At 45.2% G+C, this 16,661-nt stretch overlaps 1 long non-coding RNA gene across 2 annotated transcripts in view; it reads left to right on the top strand.

The window, feature by feature from the left end:
- LOC143821796 (uncharacterized) overlaps nt 1-16,661 on the top strand; it is a 127,691-nt gene that overhangs the window by 44,865 nt on the left and 66,165 nt on the right. Inside the window, exon 1 of one of the 2 annotated variants that reach the window (XR_013225912.1) lies at nt 12,831-13,022. The exons of the other annotated variant lie outside the window; for it this stretch is intronic. This is a non-coding gene — a long non-coding RNA (uncharacterized LOC143821796). Of the gene's footprint in view, nt 1-12,830; nt 13,023-16,661 lie in introns of those variants that run through there. 2 annotated transcript variants of the gene reach the window in all.

The following is a 16,661-nucleotide window of genomic DNA, read 5'->3' as shown; positions in this document are numbered from 1 at the left end:
GTGTTTGTGGTTCAACCCCCCCCCCAAAAAAAAAAGCATACAACCTTCTCCTAGGGGCTGCCTCCTCTTCTCCCACCCTCCACTGAGGGGCTTCTGGAGTTCTGTTGAATGGAATGGACCATTGGCCTGATCCAACATGGCTTTCCTTATGTTCTTAAGTCACGAAATCCGAAAAGGCTGTTGGGGAGCTGGACAGCTGAACAAAATTCTCCCCAGTGAGTCTCTTGGTTAGAGAGGGAAGAGGAAGGGGAGGATGCCGGCAAATGGCGTGGGAAGGCGTTGGAAGGATGGGATTCCCCGCTTATAAAATCAGAATGCCTCCCAAGAGTTGTATATTGCTCCCATAGAATGAGGGAACACTAGTTAGTCAGTTCTAATGGCACATTTTCAGTCTATTGGGAAGCTTCAGCTCAGTGGGCTGTGTTGGTGGCTGTAGGAAGTCTGCGATGGGGGTGATGGCTGAAAGCAAGCCCTGAGCTGTCTACAGTTCTTTTGGGATATCTAGCCAATATGAATAGAGCCTCTTGTGGCGCAGATTGGTAAGGCAGCGACATGCTGTCTGAATCTCTGACCATGAGGCTGGGAGTTCGATCCCAGCAGCCGGCTCGAGGTTGACTCAGCCTTCCATCCTTCCGAGGTCCGTAAAATGAGTACCCAGCTTGCTGGGGGGTAAATGGTAATGACTGGGGAAGGCACTGGCAAACCACTCCGTATTGAGTCTGCCATGAAAACGCTAGAGGGCGTCACCCCAAGGGTCACATGACCCAGTGCTTGCACAGGGGATACCTTTACCTTTACCTTTAGTCAATATGAACAATTTGAAATATGATGTGCTTGCCTCAGTTTTGGGAAATGCGTGCAAATTTTTAGACACTGCCTGGGTATATATCTGGCACCAGTCCATGTAGGAATGGTTGTACACGTAAATGTACATGTATACCTTTTACCATTTTTAGAGGTTTTTTTGCAAATTAAATGCTATGTAAATTATACTTTGCATACCTAAGTCCCTGAGTGGTTCTCATTGCTTTTGATTCATGCTCTTGGGGCTGAGGGGAGGGGAGTTGCATCAGCCTAGCAATTCTTGGTCTCTGGCTGGTGACTCAGGTCAGCATGTCCTTCTCTTGCTTTTCATATTACACTTGAAATGACTCTTCATTGATGAATAGCACATATAAAAGATGCAAAAATATACTGTGATTTTTAGGGTGTAATGCGATAATGAACTTGGAAAATGTATCAGTGAATCTCCTACTGTTTTAGAACCATGAATATTAGCTCAGGGGTACCTTGCTTTAAATTGGGGCTGCAGTATTGGAGGAGAGGGTGTTTAACCATTTCTCCTGTGCCATATTTATGATTTCAATTTATTTCCCTCTAATCTTTTAACCCAGTTTTATTGCACTGTCCATTGCATGTCTTATGCACACCTTTATTGCAATCTTTTCTAAATTTGTAATCTTCCTTAAGTGCCAACAAGAAAGTTATGAATGAGTATAAATGAAGTAAATAAATGTATGCCCCACAGAGAAAAAATATACAGATACTCAGTGAATAACAGCCCCAGAGGAGGTGATTAAGATTATGGGGACATGCAAGGGGAAAGAGTTAAATCCCTCATGCCATGGGTCCTGCTGTTTGCAGTTTGAAAAAAAACGCAGCTCTTCCCTCATCATGAGCCTGTAACTTCTGAATTTTGGCCTAATCACCCAACTACATTTGACAAGAACATGTTTAATTTTGCATATCTATATGTACTGGAGACGACTAGCACAATGGTGCACTGCAGGATTGGTGAATATGTCAACTTATCACTCTTAAAGCTACTGTCAAGTGGAGTTGGCTGTCTGCAATTTCCATTTAGAAGCCAACATTCTCCTCCAGACTGTTTGTCAGATAAATGGTACGGCCTGGCCACACAAAGGTCATTTGTATGTACTTGGCAAATAATTACAAGATTAGTTAACATCCCCCCCTCCCCAATATTTATTCCAAGGGCTTTGGCTGCTGACACTAAGCAGAGGAGGGGAGCAGAGACTGGAGACCAACACGGTCTGTTGGAAATGTTTCTGCAGAAATCCGGATCTTCTTCTTGGAAATTAGTTCACACACATTTAAGTACTTTGTCCATGTTTGGTGTTGAGATGGAAATAATCTTGAGAAAGTTATTACAGAAAGAATGGGAAAAAAGTCACCCTGGTAGAGCAGAGGCGAGGCGATGGAACAATGGCATGCGGAAGATTTCTAAGAGGACAGCTGCTGGATGCTCCAAGCTAGAACTGGAGGCTTTTGAAGATTCTCTAATGAATTCTGGCATAAGTGGATTATATTTACATTATACTCTAAGTCTTCAGGCTCAGCTGATACTGTGAGGAGGATCCAGCCACAACGAAGCATTTTAAACTAAACCTCCCATGGTCCAGTTAAGCATGTCTTGAATGCTCTCCTGTTGAAACCACAAAATACACAACTTGCCTATCTTATTCATCAATTACCATGTGTCTCCCTTCTGGCTGTGCCGTTTCCTATGCATTTATGGTGTGGCTGTTTGGAATGGGCGATCTGGGTTCTAGTCCTGCAGCCTTTCCCCCAGGACATCCCTCTTACTCAGTACCATGTGTGGGGCTAGGCATCTCAGACACAGTGAGCTACTGGGGCTATTAAAGGGCTACTGTGCATACTTGTACGATACACATAGAGCCACAGCACCAGATTGTGGTTCTTCAAGCAAAAGGATCTGCAAGGTCTTGATAGTACCTATGATAATATAGGAAAATTACTAACAGATGCACTTGATCAGGTAGCTGCCTAGACCATTCACACCTCAGGACGTATTCTATTTGCCTGGCCTCCTCCATCCCTTCTGCCATGCTCACTGGGATGAGTGGAAGTCAGTGTCTCCCAGAAATTTTTGCTTCTCTTTTCCAGCTTTGTCTTCGCTTACATTTGAGCTGCCGAGTGCATCCCTGCACCAGTAGTAGTGGGAAGCAGAAGTCTGGAGAACACTGAACTGCTGGATCTTTTCCCCTCAACCTACTCAGTGCTCCTGTCCAGACTGTGGCTACGATGCAGATCCTGCTCAGTATTCTCTGCCCTTATTCAGGAAAAAGGGATAAGAAGCCAGCAGAGGCAAAACTGACAATTAGTGGAACAAAGACCATTCTGCTTCTTGTTGCTTTCACGGAAGCCTGCTGGGAGAGCCAATGTGGTACAGTGGCTGGGCCTGATTCTGCACTCTTCCACATGCAGCCAGCTGGGTGACCTTGGGCCAGTCACAGTTCTCTGAGAGCAATTCTTGCAGAGTAGTTCTCTGATGCTCTCTTGCCCCCCCCTACCTCACAGGGTGTCTGTTGTGGGGAGAGGAAGGGAAGGTGATTGTAAGCTGCTTTGAGACTCCTCTGGTTAGTGAAAAGCAGGGTATAAAAACCATCCCTTCTTCTTCCTCCCCAAACAGTTTTCTAAATTCTATTTTAATTCGGTGTTTGTCTTGGGTTTTAATGTTCTAAGTTGCTATGATGGCTTTCCCCCCTTAAGTGCAAGGTTACATCAAAATATAAATGGCTTCTCTGGACAGCAGGTGCACCTGGAAAAGACTTGGCAGAGCCGTCCAGGTGTGGGCCAAGTGAATGGGTTCCTTCTGTGAAGTACACTTGGTTCAGAATATGCATAGCCTCACAACCTGGTCTGGATTCCCACCCCCATCCTCACCAAAACTTTAAGGGGATGGGCAGGGAGAGAATTATTCTTGTTTAGAAGTTTCTTTTAAGGGACTGGAAAAATTCCTCCCATGACCTTCCAGGTTTCCTGCCCTTGAATGATCCCAGGCTGCCATTAGTTACCCACTATGCCTCCCGATTGATCCCCTATCTTGGATGGGTGGGGTAAGGGGGTGGTGGGAACGAGATAAGAGAGGTAAAAACCCCCATCTCTCTCTCATATTTGCATTCAGGGTATGTTTTTTTAAAAAATCCCTATATGATGCCTGTGTCTTCTCTGCAAGGGATATTTTCAATCTGTTGAGTAGGGGTTATTAAGCCATCATTTTAAAAATAATATGTTTAGATGAGTGCAGGGAAAATGCTTTGTGTCCATGGCTGTTTGAATCTTCTGTTGCAGGAGTGGAGTTCATACTCCTGAAGTTGAGTATGCAGAGCAATTCTGTGAAGATATTATTCCCTTGTTCTTATTTCATGTTGTCTCTCCTGGCTGTTGCCTGTTTGTGTAGATGTGCTTCCGCAGTGCTGAGGGCCCTTTCTCCAAAGGTATCCATCTTCCGTGGCTGTAACGATAGGTCTCTAGAAGATGCAGGATGGATTAACTGCACATGAGCCATGTGGTCTGGCTGAGCTATATATACTGCTGGTGAGCTTCTGTGTCTCTGTGTCAAAATCTGACATTCTGATAGGTTTATGAGGCTCAATGAGGAGTTGTGGGTGGGAGAATGAAGGGTCCTATTTGGTCAGTACGGTCTGATCTTGCTGACAGTGGCTCTGCAGGCAAAGAGGGGCTTTTCCAATAGGAGATCCTGCAACGGGAGATGCCAGGCTTGGACCCGGGACCTGTGTGGAAAACAGGTGTTGTACCACTGAGTCATGGTTCCTCACAGAAAGGTGGATGCCTCAGTATTGCTTTTGGATGCTGCTGGAGCACATTTTGTTTGTTTTTCTGACTTTGTCCTTTCCTAGGCCCATTCCGCACACATAAGATAATGCACTTTCAGTGTGCTTTGGCAGCTGGGTTTTCCTGTGCAGAACAGGAAAATCTACTTCTAAAGTGCATTGAAAGTGAATTATCTGTTGTATGCAGACTAGGCCCTCGTAAGTCATAACTTTACAAGTATCATCAGAGGAGCTGTTTGTTTAAACCTGGATCTTCCTCCAACCATGCATAAAAGCAGGGGATGGGGGATGTCTGCAATATTTTGGGACAAAAGTGATGCATGCTTGAAGGGGAGCTGAATTCTCCAGAAGCCTGGGGCTTGTTTTCTACCGCACCCCTAGCCCCCATGAATTATTTTCTTCTTCCACTGAATTCCAATGCTAGAAGCATCCCTATCTGGGAGAAAAGAAAGGGAAAGGGAGGAAGAAGTTCTGGAGTGGTCAGAGAGGCTCAGCTCAGCTTTTCTCAGCTTTTGCTCTAAATGAAAATCGGGACTAGGGAAACAACATTCTCAAACTTCATACCCTACAGCAGACACGTTTCTTCTGTCCTCTTTCTTGTACTATCAGAAATGGCTGATGTTCATCTGAGAGTGAGTTACGAGAGGAAAACAGCTTCTCCCTTTAGGATGTTCCATTCAGGCTATGCAGGGCCTTATTTATTTCACTTAGGTCTCGGATATATCTGTTAGTTGCACTCTCAGCCACATTCTCCAGGCCAAGCAGGGTTCTTCTTGGCCAAGCTGAACTGAAAATCTGAAAGGACCGCTTTTCTTAGCCTGAGACTATCAGAGCAGCTATGTACAGTATGTGCATTTCTGCTTCTAATCCCTCTCTCTTTCTTTGAGCCTGGCGGAGAAACTCATGAGATTTAAAAATAAAAAATGGAGGTTCTTTTTAGTTGGCGTCTATTTTTGACCGTATTGAGTGCACTTGCTGTCTTCCGTTTTGCTTCTGCAATGTCTATCTTTCTCCAGTCTCTCTTCCATTCTGTTTTTCCCTCAGACACTATTTGCTTAAAGCATCACCCAAAAAAAGGAAAGGAAAAAAAACACATTGGTGTGACATGGACGATGGAGGCCTGGGCCAGCATTCGTCCAGTTGTGGGGGTAATGTCCACTTCCAGATGATGTTGGCGCTGGCCCGACTCAGGCCCTTGGTTACCCTGTTCTATTGCTCTATTCTATCTCTCACTTTCCATCTTGCTTCTCCCCTTATGGCTGAGGTCCACCTGCACATGCTTTCTTCAGTTGTGTCTTCAGGCCACTTCAATATTAGATTGGCCAACTCTGGCTTGGGAAATTCCTGGAGGTTCAGGGGCTGGAGCCTGAGGAGGGCAGGGTGAGGGGGTGGAATCGCAGCATGGAGTCCACCCTCCAGAGCAACCATTTTCTCCAGGGGAACTGATCTTGTAATAGTGGGAGATCTCCAGGTACCACCTGGTAAGTGGCAACCTATTTAGAGTCTGTGTTCTAAAGCGTTTGCTGGCAGGGGCTCATGGGAATTGTAGTCCATGAACATCTGGAGGATCACAGGTTGACTACCGCTGTTTCCCAACCATGTTTTCCAAGGGAAAATTTTCCACGGAAATTCTGGGACATCTCCAGGCTTCCTCTGGAGGCTGACAACCCTAGTTGGTGTCCCCACTGCCATCATGTCTGGCATCCTGCCCCACTTCTTAGGGCAGTGTGCCTGCTGCTGCAAAGCCAAAGAGAAGCCATGTCTGCCCTCAGGTGGCACTGGTGTTCTCGTGTCACAACCATGAATCTCTGAGATGTCATTCCAGCTGCTCTGTGCTGGCTTCATCCCTTTAGGGGTTCCTTCTCAGCTAACCACGGAGTCCCTGGCTGCCCGCTGAAGATCAGTGGAGAGGTCACAAACTGGCAGCAGAGTAGCAACCAGGGACATGGGACACGTCCAGTGGCATAACTGGGACTCAGTACTGTTGTGTATGCAAAAAGTGAAATAAAGAAAAAGCTAGCAGAGCTTGTGATTCTACTGTACCCCTACGAACTGGGACATTATTTCTGCCCGGCTTCTTCTTACTGTCACCCACCCACTGGTTTTTGCCCGGACTTAGTGCTCAACAGCTCATGGGATCAGGTTAAATATATTTTAAGAAAGGCAAGCCTCTTTTATAATTTTTGCCCAAAGTGGCTGAACTAAATATAGTTGCCCATGTAACTATATCTGGCGTTCTTTAATTTGCAGGTGTTTGATTTTGCAGCCAGGGTCAATGCAGATCTTTTTGGAAGTTTGCATTAGATGGCAGATTGGCTGAGGCCACTTTGATACAATGACCCCCCTCCCCTATTTTCCCAAGTTCCTTTATTTGTTTAGATATTTATAGCCTGCTCTCCTCTGCAAGGGAGACCCGAAATAAGCCCCAACCTCATTCTCCCCTCCTCCATTTTATCTTCACAGTTTCTATGAGAGAGGTTAGAGAGAGAGAGAGAATGAGAATGAGAATGAGAATGAGAATGAGAATGAGAATGACAGGCCCAAAGTCACCCGGCAGGATTCCATGGCAGATCAGAGATTTGAACCTGGGACTCCCAGACATTAGCAGTCTGACACTCTAACCATGCTCAGTGGAAGAACTATTGTAAAACAATGACTCTGTAATCACCTGGAGTCCCACTGTGAACAGTAGACTGTATGGTAGATATCGATTGGACACCCCTGAAAAGAAGACTCTAAACAAAGGACAGAGTGTTGGGGTGACAAGACTGTACTTCAATTAGTCAAACACTGTAGAAGATACATGTATATCCAAAGCAACTGTATGGGAAGGAACATGCCCCGGAGGGACGGACCAGAACCAATGGGATGAAATTAATTCAAAAGAAATTCCGTCTCAACATCCGGAAGAAGTTCCTGACAGTCAGAATGGTTTCTCAGTGGAACAGGCTTCCCCGGGAGGTGGTGGGTTCTCAATCTTTGAAAATCTTTAAACAGAGGCTGGGTAGCCATGTGACAGAGAGGCTGATTCTGTGAAGGCTCAAGGGGGTGGCAGGTTACAGTGGATGAGCGATAGGGTTGTGAGTGTCCTGCATAGTGCAGGGGGTTGGACTAGATGACCCATGATGTCCCTTCCAACTCTATTATTCTATGTGAGAGAAAGCCCCCTGAAGCACTGTTAAGAACTTTCCCACTTGCCAGTCATTGGTTACATAGAATCAGAGTTGGAAGGGATCGTACAGACCATCTAGTCCAACCCTCTGCTCAGAGTAGGACCAGAATGCTCAGTGGACTGCAGTACGCTCACTAGATACAGTTTCCCCCCAGAGCAACATCGCAGTTAACTCTGGTTTTGGGGACTCTGGGCTTTACAGTAGCTCCCAGAAGGCATAAAGCTCTCAAGGCACTACCACCGCTATCATCAATACTACTGGTTTATGACCATAATAAACAACTGACTGACCACAATCCTCCTTCTCTCAACCCATCTTGTTCAGGCGGGGATGGACAGCAGGTGACTCTTGCTGCTTGCTCACAGATCAAAAAGTAAACAAGCGGAGGTTGCCAGGAGTAGCAATGGCCCCACACAGAAAGAGAGAAAGGAAGTGAGTGGCAGGAGTAGCCCAGGAAGAGGACAGGCAGGGAGGTTGTTGCTGCCATGCCGTGGTATGTGTCAGGGGCTGGCAGCTTTACCATTAAGATGTCGACTGTATGACGTAGTTCTGGGCCAGGTATTTAGTTAGGACTATCTGAAGGCTGGATCTAGGCAAGTTGCTGTGAAGGACTCTGGTGCGTTTCATCCCCCCTTCCCCCCAATTTCAGGTTAGTTGATTCTGAATTGAGGCATGCTGTGTTTGCTTTCAGCTTATTCTGGACTGACAGCATCTCACAGCAGTGGGCTCTCTCAAGGCTCTCAGGCCTCCCTCGTCACCAGTGATAATGTCTGCTGGTACTCATGCTTGGAGTGACATATTCTGTGAGGGGGCTGGCCATCCACCACAGCCCTCAGCATGATAGCAAGAGTTGGAGTAGGTTCATCCAGCTAGGTTGGCTATTTTCAGCAGACAGGACTTGGGCTGCAGGTTAACATGATGATCAGCACATGGCTATTCACACTGATGTGATCTTCTGCACAGTGGTGGCAATGGCCAGCTCTGACCAATGTCATTTGGTTGAAACCACCCATGACACAGAGGCATGCTATTTGGACTCATGCCCCCTTGTGTTAGGCCACTGGCCCTTGCACTGGACATTTCACAGTCTGGTGATCTGAGCAGTCCCTTCTGACACTGCCTTTCCCAGCAACTGATCCTAGAGGTCTCAGGAATCCAAGCAAAGAAACTGGTGCACCATTTTGGGTGCCTTCAGACAAGTAATTTGACATCAAATGTAGGGGAACCATCAGAATGGATTAGAGCAGCCACATCTCTTCTAAGGTCAACAGGTTACTTAATCGAAGGAGATCTAGATTAATAATTAATTTGTTAATAATTAAGTTTCCAGCAACCATATATATTAAGAAACATTGATTGCCCTCTAAGATCTCATGAAGGTGTAAATGCTGGGTTTCTCTCTTGTGATATTTCCTTCTAAGGCTTGACTGCCTCTTTAAAAATGCACAGTACTTGAAAAGATTTGGCCAGACAAAAAATGCCAGAGCAATTTGAAGCTTCATTGCTTGTGATATTTAATACTTAGATTGGACAAAGCCCTAGGAAGCATACACTCTTGGCCTGCTGGAGTGAAGGATTATATGACCCCCGCCCCAAACATTTTTCCATGACTTTCTAGCCAGCAAATTGAAAAAAAAGTTTCACTTGCTACAGTCAACGTGCTTTCAACTTTATGACAATGCTTTAGGAATCTCGATTTTCTTGGGTTGTGAATTTCTGAATGAGGCAACAGAATAATTCGGCTGCTGGCCAGAATCTGCAAACTGAAGACAATTGTGCAATCGTGAGCATTGTAATAGGAGACCCCGGCTGGCTAATGAATACCTAATCCTGAGAAGATTAATATAGCTTTGAAAAGCTTTTTACCAACTTCATCGCAGGAGGTCATTTAGTTCTTAACCAAGGCATCTTTTGATAATCTCTCTTGTTTTACTGAAACAGAAACAAATACTGCCTGATTCCAATAAAATCAGAGTCCAGTAGCACTCGAGTGCATTCGAAATCTCACGCCCTGAATAAATCTTTGCTGGTCTTAAACGTGCTACTGGACTCTGATTTTATTGTGCTACTTCAGACCAACACGGCTACCCATTTGAATCTGCTTGATTCCAACTTAACCTTATCAGATATTTCCCTTTCCCCCCATGCGAGTATTAGAGTACCCAGAAAACCACCTCATGCATTTCTCTCATCTTTATGCATGAGAAGCCACTGTTGAAACGTCACTGCCGTGAGCATTGCATTTGTCCACAGGTGTCGCTGTTCCTTACTAGCGGTTCTTCAAAGCATTTCTTCCTATAAGACAAAGATGACTTTTGCAACCTTCGTGAGCAAAGGAGACACTGGTGTGGAACTCTATTGCACTGGGACACGGCTCTCTCTTTCAGATTGCTAGACCTCAGAAATGTCCAATGAAACGGATCTGGCAGGATGTTCAGGACAAACAAAAGGCCTTTTCACACCACCTCTTAATGGGTCTTAGTTGTAATAGCTAAATGGAAGGCTTCCCTTCCCAGCCAGCATACTTCCAAAAAGAGATTATTTCTGATTTTTTTTTGTCCCAGTTATTTTGACCACACAAATCCTCATTTGGATATTGCTTCTCCACTGAGTGACTCAAACGCATGATTATTTTTGGTTTCCTCACATGGAATTTTCCTTAAAACGTGCACATTAAAAAAAAAAAAAACAGGCACCAATAAATCAGCACTTATCTCATATGTTTATGTACTGCACAATTACCCATTCAGAGGGTTGATGACGCCTCTCGGGGGTCCGGCTCAATGTGGCTTACAAATAGAAGCATAATAAATTACCAATGTAAAAACCAATATAAGACGTTTTAAAAGCTAGGGACATAAGAGCATAAAGTTATAAATTTAAGCTCCGTAAAATATAGACCGACAAATCTATGGAACTAAGGTAAAAACGGAAAGTAGAAATCACCGGGGAAAAGACCAATGAATATAAAAAGCAATTAATCAGGAAATGTTCTCTCATCCCTACTACTTAACGCCTACAGCAAAAGTAGGGAATTGCTGTTACTTGTGGAATTCCTTGCTATTGTTAGAAGCGGGATGCTGGGCCAAATGAACTTCATTTATACCTTGCTTTTCTCTCCCAGCAACTTATATTGTTCTCTTCCATTTTATCCTCACAACAACCCTGTGAGAATGTGTGACCAGCCCAAGGTTACCCAGTGAGCTTCCATAGCAAAGTGAGGTTTTGAATCTAGGGCTTTCAGATTCCAATCCGATACTGTCACTCAGACTTTCTCCACGTTTTTACCATTGAGAAACCCCTGAAACGTTCTTCAGGCTTCGAGAAATCCCAGAAGTGGCGCAATCATGCAGAACATGGTTGAGAAACATAGCTGTGGACACACCCACCCGAGGCCCCTCCCCTTTCCCACACCCTCCAGACCCATCACAGGCCATTATGGGAGGGGTGGGATGTGCTCATAACAATAAATGTTTAACAAATTTAAAATAATATATATATATAAATTAATTCCTAACCATTCATGGAACCCTTCCAGGGCTATCGAGAAACTCCAGGGTTTCATGAAACCCTGATTTAGAAAGGCTGCTCTAACAACTACCCCATACCTATTCAGGAAGGCATGCTTAGTAGAGTGCCTAGTACAGGGATGGCTAAATTCTGGATTAACTGGGGAAACTCTGTTCTCTGGGTACTAGTCCAAGGACCAGACCAGCCCCCTCAGGGCATGGAGGTCTGTGTCATAGAGTTGGCTTCACTTAGTGATAGTGGTATGGAGAATGTGTTCTTGCGTGGGGTGAGATTTCAGAGGATGGTAAGGAAAAATGGTATTCCTTCAAGAGGTAGATGGATAATGATATTGTTTGCCTTTTTGTTGTGTGGGTGAGACAGCAACAAGATAAATTGTACTACTCATGCTCAGGGTTAGAGCGGTTTCTCAGTGGAACAGGAGGTGGTGGGTTCACCATCTTTGGACATTTTTAAACAGAGGCTAGGTATTGATAGGTTTAGTCATGTATTCACCTTTGCAAGGAGGACAGGTCAATCAGGGCTTGTAACAAGGTACTATGTTATGCTGTCTGTGTTGCAGTTTCTTACATGGATAAACACCTGCATTTTTAATGCAAAAGAGAATCCTCTACATTCATGAATAAGGCCTCTAGGAAGCAAAATAACGTTGCTCTGGGGTAGCGTTGCCAACCTCTAGGTGGAGCTTGGAGAAAATGACCACTGAGGTTCCTTCTTAAACTCTGTCCTCCTGAGGCTCCACCCCAAATGTTGCAGACCTTTTCCAACCCAAAGAGTTGTTATCCTTGCTCTGGAACTACATTTGGCCATCAAGGGACAAGTTACCCTCCCCTATTTTGTGTAGGAATACACTGTAGAAGGGGATCGTCGTATCCCTGTTTCCCCACTGACAATAGGTTTGCAGTAGACAGATCCTCTTGTGGCTCTTACTCAGAGTGGTAAGGCAGCAGACATGGAGTCTGAAAGATCTGCCCATGAGGCTGGGAGTTCGATTCCAGCAGCCGGCTCAAGGTTGACTCAGCCTTCCATCCTTCTGAGGTCGGTAAAATGAGTACCCAGCTTGCTGGGAGGATAAAACGTTAATGATTGGGGAAGGCACTGGCAAACCACCCCGTATTGAGTCTGCCATGAAAACGCTAGAGGGCGTCACCCCAAGGGTCAGACATGATCCAGTGCTTGCACAGGGGATACCTTTACCTTTATCTTTAGGCAGATCCCAAACAATCCTGCAGCTCAAGCTCCAAGTCTTCACTTTCAGAACCATGTTGTCCTTGGTAGGCCTTGACTCAGCATCTTTCCTCATTTCAGAGCCCATTGCATTAGAAACTACGGTAAGTCTCCCCCCCCCCCCCCCGGAAATCTCTGATGCTGCAGACACTTCCTTTAAGAACTTTCAGAGGCTAAAAGAATAAAGTTCGGATTTGGAAGCGAAATCACCACTGTGACTGTGATGTAGCCCAGAGCTATTTAGGGAATCAGATTAACACAAAGTCTTTATGAGCCATCAGCTGTATAACTGTGGGGGAGTGAATCAGCAGACTGGTAGCCTGGAGGCCAGCTCTTAATTGAAAATGGAGAGAGAAAATGGATGCAGGGTTATATCCAACAGTCTGGAAAATACTTTGCATGGTTTGGATTAGGACTGGCTGGAAAATAGAATTTTTGTCCTGTAAAAATAGTCCATGCAGGGCTTATTCACACTGTGAGTATGATCTTATGAAAAACTGGCAATGGGAGTCAATTCAGGTGGGTGGGTGGGTAGGTATGTACCAGCAGAACAAAGCTTGAGTCCAGCGGCACCTTTAAGACCAACAAAGTTTAATTCTGGGTATAAGCTTTCATGCACAATTCTTCAGAAAGCTTAACCACAGAATTAAACTTTGCTGGTCTTAAAGGTGCCGCTGGACTCAAGCTTTGTGGCAAATGATGTGACATTTTGTGTGTGTGTGTGGGGGGAAACAGATCCCTTCTGCAAGGAGTTTACCATTTACATTTTGATAATCAGGGACAGAAGAGGGAGCATCTGGGAATCTTTCTTTCTTTCTTTCTTTCTTTCTTTCTTTCTTTCTTTCTTTCTTTCTTTCTTTCTTTCTTTCTTTCTTTCTTTCTTTCTTTCTTTCACTGCCTTCCCACGAGGCTCAGGGTGGCTTACACAAAATGTAGGGATAATTCAGCACAATTCATAACATCAACAATAATAGTGGGCTCCAGAACTGAAGGCAACAAGTATTGTAACATTTCTCAAAACAACAATCACTTTCTGACCATGATCCCGTAGGTTGGTCAGTTTGGGTTTCCTATGGTAGCTTAGGAAAGTTGTCTCCCGGTGGCTTGACCCTACGGCTAACATGTGCCACCATAAGTGAGATTCCACTTCAAACACATGGCTGCAGACACCGACAGCTGCAATGCAGCCAGATGCTTGTGGAAATATGCCAAGTCAAACAGGAGTTAAAGACAACTTTAAAAAACGAAAGATCTTGAGAGGGTGCCTGCCTAGAATTTTCTACTTGTTTTATTGTTAATTGTATCATTAATTATATGATGCATTTTATCGCATTTTGTACACAGTAATGTTTTGTTAGCTACCTTGGGAGTTTTGACCGAGAAGCTGATTATAAGACTGAGAAACAACAAAATCAATAAAATGTTGTCATTCAAAACTAGAACAAAAGGGCTGAAGGGCTGGAAAAGCAGAATTCTATCATTTTGTAGAGCGAAAGAGGCAGTGAATGCTGTATCGTGGTTGTACCCGAACTTGTGAGACCTTGAGGTCAGTGAGGTCAGTGGTAGTAGATGCTGCAACCCTAAGAACACTTTTTTTGAGAGCCTGTGGTCCATTGAATCCAATGAACCTTACTTTTGAGTACAGTCATTTAGGATTGCTTCCATAAACTGTAAGCCAATGCACACTTATGTGGGAGAAACGGCAAATTCATTCATTCATTCATTCATTCATTCATTCATTCATTCATTCATTCATTCATTCATTCATTCATTCATTCATTCATTCATTCATTCATTCACATTTATATACCACCACTCTCAGACCCAGCCAACTAGTGGTGGTTTACAGAAGAATTAAAAAAACCCTACACAATAAAACATACAGTAAAAGACAAAATACAATACAAAATGGCATTAAAAACCAATCTGTGAACCTCCCCCTCTCACACCCGCCCATGTCCTACAATAACAACCGCCACAACCCCGGGGGGGGGGGGGGCTTCTGGCAATGTCCGGCCTATGGGGCCCATACAGGGAGGGACCCAATCTTCCTAGCCTGGCCTCAACCAAATTCCTGGTGGAAGAGCTCTGTTTTACAGGCCATGCGGAACTATGCTAGCTCCATCAGGGCCCTGATCAGCTTTTCCGGGAGCTCATTCTACCAGGTCAGCGCCAGGACCGGAAAGACCTGAATTTATGAAGTTATTTGAATTTATGAAGTTATTTATGAATAGCTGTAGTAAGAAATGGATAGAGCTGACATAGTTTGAACATTATGAGCAGCAGAAGATTCAAGAGGAGAATCTGATACCATGAGAAATTTATATTTGCTGTTTGTAAATGTAAAAAGTACTTTTTCAATAATAGGCAAGGTGGCTACTTAAGATGCATGTATTATTAAGCTGCCCATCCGTCCCGACTCCCACGGGACATTAATGCTTTCTTGGTCTTTGTCCTGGGTCCCACTCGGGTGCTTAAAAGTACCTCCAGCAGGAGCCCCCTCCCTCCCTGCCTGCCTCCCTCCCTCCCTCCCTGCCCCCGGGCCAGCATGACAGAGGCCAGACAGAGGCCCGCCCTGAGCCCCCACCTGACCTGCACCGATGTCACGCAGGCACACAAGACGGGCTTGTGGGAGAAGCGTGCGGGAGGCGAGATGAGCCCAGTCAGAGGGAGGGAGGCCACCGCGCCGCTGCTGCAGCACCGCCGTCCCGCCTTATGGTCCCAAAATTCTGGTTACCAATAGGTGTGAAGTTTCTTCTTGTTCCCTTCGTAGAGAGATATTCAGGCTGGTTTCATGCTCTTGCTGGATGTTACAGGGCTGCCTTCATTCATACACAGCTTGCTTTTCAATGCCTGTCTAGTCAAAAGCACCTTTCATTTTATTCAATGGAGCTTATTACCATTCCGCACACATTAGATAATGCACTTTCAATGCCCTTTAGAAGCAGATTTTCCTGTTCTGCTTGGGAAAATCCAGCTGAAGAAGCACATTGAAAGTGCATTATCCAATTGTGCTGAGTGGGCCTAGCAGGTTAGGGTTGCCTGCTATTACAACTGATCTCCAAATGGGTTACATAGATTCATGGATGAGAGGTCTATCAGTGGCTACTAGCCATTGTGACTGAGGGGAACTTCCACGTTCATAGGAGCTAAGCCTCTGAATCCCAGAACTAGGAGGCAACATCAGAAGAAAGCCTTAGCCTCTGTGCCCTGTTTAGCCTTCCCCAGGCACAATAACCACGTGAGAACGCCATCCCTGGGTCAATGGAAGCTACCAGTTGCTGGCTTTCACAGTAATGCTGGGAATAGCTTGTAGCTGAGACCAGTAAGGCAGGGTATAGGAGAAAGGTCAGGGAGCTCTCATGGAGCACTTTCAGTGTGCTTTCAATGTGCTTTCACGGCTGGATTTTCCTGTGCGGAACAGGAAAATCTACTTCTAAAGTGCATTGAAACTGCATTATCTCTTGCGTGCAGACTAGGCCCTGGTCTAGAGATCAGGACCTAGTCTGCATACAATAGATAATGCACTTTCAATGCACTTTCGAAGTAGATTTTCCTGTTCCGCACTAGGCCTAGGTATAGCTACTGTCTAGAACCAGATGACAGGGATGCTGACTGCCACTCTCTCATTGTCCTTCCCCTCAGAATTTATTCCTGGCTAGTGGATGATATTGGATAGTGCCTAGTGGATGATAGTGTATTTGTTCATGGTTCTCTCTCCCTCTCTCTCACACACATACACACACTCACACATTCTCTCTCTTTGTTGCTCACACACACTCACACCCCTCTAACACACGATCTGAAATATTGGCTAATGAGCAGCAAATCTATAGTGCCTTCTCCGAGCGGAGCCAGCTGCCTCAGCCGAATCAACTCCAAAACCATCTTGGGTGACACATTATAACAGAGCTATTCTCATCTGCATTTTGGCAGCGGCAAGCTGTGGGCTGTGCGCAAAGAGAGGACTTAAAAAAGCCACATCTTATTTCGTTAGCAAAGAGGCTTAAGTGGGAGCGAAGCCACGAGCCTGCCACAGAACGGCCTCTGTGGTCCTGGCTTCTTTGCTCCGCCAGCGAGAGTCGGCATCAAGGGATTACAAGGCGGAGCTGGG

Source organism: Paroedura picta, chromosome 12 (genome assembly GCF_049243985.1).
Source record: "Paroedura picta isolate Pp20150507F chromosome 12, Ppicta_v3.0, whole genome shotgun sequence".
In the NCBI taxonomy this organism is placed as follows: Eukaryota; Metazoa; Chordata; class Lepidosauria; order Squamata; family Gekkonidae; genus Paroedura; species Paroedura picta.
The sequence above is the reverse complement of the archived record's forward strand: the minus strand, read 5'-3'. Positions and strand labels throughout refer to the sequence as shown.